Source organism: Chrysochloris asiatica, unplaced genomic scaffold (assembly GCF_000296735.1).
Source record: "Chrysochloris asiatica unplaced genomic scaffold, ChrAsi1.0 scaffold00035, whole genome shotgun sequence".
Taxonomy (NCBI): Eukaryota; Metazoa; Chordata; class Mammalia; order Afrosoricida; family Chrysochloridae; genus Chrysochloris; species Chrysochloris asiatica.
The window spans coordinates 17,470,373-17,474,673 of NW_006408553.1; the positions used below are offsets into that span (position 1 = coordinate 17,470,373).

Here is a 4,301-nt window from a genome sequence, read left to right on the forward strand (position 1 = left end):
CACTAACACTCTCAACCTTAAATAAGTTCTTATAGAGCTAAGAGCTGTCTTTTCTGGGAACCCAATGTGGAAGTAGTTCATGCAGACTCCAAATTAGCTGGGTGATCAGAGTAGTCCTTCTCAGAGGTCAGTTGAGTGTGAGAGGTCCTGCTAGCCAAGGCTGGCCAGAACTGGCTGTGCAGGTCTGGAGCAGACCATACCTAAATCCAGGTGATGGGGTTGATCTTGCATGTTTTCCAGTCCCTTTGGTACTATCCGTAGAGCAGGACGTTGCCTTGGAGTATATGCAACTGGGGCTGGCCACACTGGAACATATGCAACTGGGGCTGATCATGAGGGTAATGTGGGGTACAAGAAAAAGATTCTCTCCTTTCTCTCTACCAAAAAGTGGCATTTCTCTTCAAAACCTACTCCTTTTGCCTTCAGAGTTGCCCACAAAAATTCAAGATGGCCATGTCATGCCTAACCAGCTATCACATATCACAGGTCTTTATCTGCTCAGCAGCTTTAGAGGAAGGTCCCAAACAGGGCTCACAATTGTGGTGCTAACCTCTGTGAAGCTCCAACCACCAGGATAGTGGGAGTTTACCAGGAGGTGTACATGGGTGGGGGTTGGCCCTTTTTCTGGTCAACAAGTGAGTGTAATGAACAAGAAAAAAAAGTACACCTTTTTGCCCGTGGGTCACCAGTATTCTTATGCAATGCTGATATAATTTCTAGTCTCTGAAGCCACTCACAAAAGCTTAAGATGTTTGGTTGGCCAACACAGGTCACCAGTCTGTATCCTTTTTCAACTTTCTCTCCTGGTTATCATTCATAGCTCTTGGTTTATGTACAAGTTCCTCACAAGGTTCAAAGACCACAACCTTCAGTATGTGTTGTATCTTAATGTAAAGAAAGCAAAAGCTATCACCACTGGACCAATAAATAGAATCAAAATAAATACAGAAAAGATTGAACTTGTCAAAGATTTCATTTTCCTTGGCTCCGCTATCAACGTTCATAGAAACAACAGTCAAGAAATCAGGTGATGTGTACTGAATTAGGCAAATCTGCTGCACAAGACCCCTTTGAAGTACTCAAAAACAAAGAAGTCAGCTTGAGGATTAAGGTGCATCTGATCTAAGCCATGGTATTTTCAAAAAACTTCATATGCATGTAAAAGTTGGATAATTGCTAAGGAAGACTGTAAAAGAATTAATGCATTTGAGCTACAGTGTTGGAGAAGAATGTTACAAGTACTGTAGTCTTTGTTGGAAGAACTACAATCAGAATGCACCTTAGAAGCCAGGATGGTGAGACATTGTCAGTCATACCTTGGTCATATTATCAGAAGGAACCAGTTCCTGGAGAAGGGCATCATACTTGATGAAGTGGAGGCCTGTGTAAAAGAGAAATATTCCCAATCAGATGGATTGTCACAGTGACAGCAGTAATAGGGTCAAACATAATAACAATTGTGAAAATGGTGCAGGACTAAGCAGTGTTTTGTTCTTTTGTACATAGGTGTGTTATGAGTCAGACCTAACAACAGCAGCAACAAAGCATTCATTTCTTTATTTCTTAATCTGATGCACCTGGTTCCAGGACTATCATTTGCATATCTTTCATTTTGTTTTCTATATCATTGTTGTAGAGGGTCTGTATAGCCTTTCTGCTTAGACCTCCATCTTGACACCTTTCCTAAAGTTCAGATTCTTTAGGCATAAAGGATTAAAGCTTAACTAAAAGTGGCTTCTTGTTGTTGTTCATTACTGTTGAGTCGATTTTGACTCATAGCAACTCTGTGTAGTGTTTCTGAGGAGCAGCTGGTGGCTCGTGGGTTTGAGCTACTGACCTTGTGATTCAAACCAACTTTGCAGTACAGTGCTTTATCCTGTAGAACCACAATATAAGGAGTGGTATATTATTATATTTTTAAAAGCTAGAAGTTTAGGATTTGGTGGTAGTGGTGATTATGTGCCATGAAGTCAGTTTCAACTCATAGCCAGGTTTTATAGGGTTCCCAAGGCTGCATATCTTTATTGGAGTGGAAAGCCTTATCTTTTTCCCATGAAACCACTGGTAGTTTTGAACTGCTGACTGTGAAATTAGCATTCCAACTCATCACCACTATTCTACCAGAAGAATTGGTTTAGTTGTTCAATGACATCATCAAAGACTTAAATTATTTCTAACATTCGACTGCATTATCCTCAGTTTATTTCTTTTCATGTTGTGGCTTGTTCCTTCATATTTGCAAAGTAATTGCTGCATTATTTCTTCATACAATTATAGCCAAATAAAAGAGGACAACTTTGTCTTTGTGTGCCTTTATTATTTTTTTAATTGGGAAAAAATAACACTATTAATCATTGTTCAGAACTGATCCATATTCTCACCTTAGAATAATTTCTGGGAAATGGAAATACAACTCCCATGACTAACTTGAGACAGCAATGATTCATCTTGTATAATTGGGCCTCTTCTTTTTAATACAACCCACCCTAATATTGTTTTAAAATCAGGGGGAAAGGGAAAAGGATGATGGATTAGAAAATGACAGTGCTTGTAACATAGAGGAAGATCCTGGTTTTTGTCTTCCAACCTTTAGATAAAATGGGTCTAATTCAATATAGTCCCAAAACGTATAGCAACAATGGATGTGAGCAACCATTAGATACCATGTTTATTTTTCTCCTTGTAGTTAAGTGCCATCCAGTGCATTCTGTCTCATTGTATCCCTGTATAGGGTTTCCAAGGAGTGGTTGGTGGGTTTGAACCACTGACTTTTTGGTTAGCAGACCAATACTCATCTACAGTGCCTTACTAGGCATACAATGACTCCTTTATTTCCTACAGTTGTGCACAAAGTTCCTTAGAAACTTTTTTTTTTTAAGAAATGTTCATCTCTGGAAAGGATGCTGTCTACAACATGTTCCACTAGAGAATAGCTTCCTGTTTCTTCATACAATGATCATCACTATTCTTCCATGATATGATTCAAGGGGAAAACACTTATCAAAAATTTTTGTCAGGGCCATTAGATGAAAAATAAAGCAGGTCCTAATTAGTTACCTGCAAGCTTAGTTAACATATTTGGGATAAACTCATAAGATCTGGCCATACCTTTGTTAAACATTTGCAAACTACAGAATACCTTTACCCTTAGCTTGTTTTAGTGCAATGTCTTAAACTGGATTCATTCTCATCTATGACTCTTCTCTGGCACCGAGTTTGTGTGAATCATCAAAGTCTGGAATGTCATCATAGGAATATTCCTGGTAGCCTTTAGATGTGATGCAAAGGTGGGAGAATCCTGGCAGGAACACCAGGATGCCAATGATCAAGACAGGAACTGTTCAGGTCTGTCCCCACTCACCCTTTGCTTATGTGGCCTGCCAGCCTGAGGGAACCTATGATAATAAGAAAGGCACCAATCAAAATCAGCATGGTGGTAAAAGCAATGGCCTTATAAGAATAAGAGTTCTTAGGAGGGCTTTTCTGAAACTGGAGGTCAATGTAGCCATCATCTGTGCTGGAGAACCTTGAGTACTTCACTTTACTACTGGGAATCCCAGTAGCCAGGTTGGTATGAAACGGCATCATAACACGTTGACCTGGCTACAGACAAAGCACCTCACCGGGTCACCCATGCACTGAAGCCTCACCCACCATAGGCAGCTAAGGTGCCCAAGGTTGCATGGCGTGCCTCACCCAACAGCCGCCCTTCTACAATATCTTCTTTAATGTACAATAATAAAGGAGAACTGGTGGTTCTACTGGATAAGCACTGGACTGCTAACCACAAGGTCGGCATTTAAATACCACTGACCACTCTGAGGGAGAAAGATGAGATTTTCTACTCCCTTAAAGATTTACAGCCTTGGAAACCCTATACAGGGTTGGTTGCTATGGGTCAGAATAGACTTGACAGTGGATTTAGGTTGATTTATGGTTCAAGGATATAGAAGTTCAAGCATTTTAGGAAATTCTGTTTCAAAACCCCTTTGTGATATCTTTAAGACCTTTACTTCCAGAAATGAATCGAGTAGACCTACAGATAGATTTTTAACACACCACTTCTTATACTTTGGTCTTATTGCTTCTGCAACAAATTAGTGTGGAGTCCTGGTGTGGCTTTATAGGATAAGCACATAACTGATAAACCACTGAAAATCATGCACCAGCCAAGATAACGTATATTTGTGGGGGACACAATTCAATTCCTGATACTAACCAAGAGATTTATCAGGGGGTAAAAAAGTATTTCATGAGTGGTAGTGGACAGAGGCTATTTCATATGTCTATGCTATTAAGTT

The 4,301-nt window shown here is 39.9% G+C and overlaps 1 pseudogene; it reads right to left on the reverse strand.

The window, feature by feature from the left end:
- Positions 1–3,191: 3,191 nt before the first annotated feature.
- On the reverse strand, positions 3,192–3,588 carry LOC102838550 (annotated as a pseudogene).
- Between the last annotated feature and the right edge of the window lie 713 nt (positions 3,589–4,301).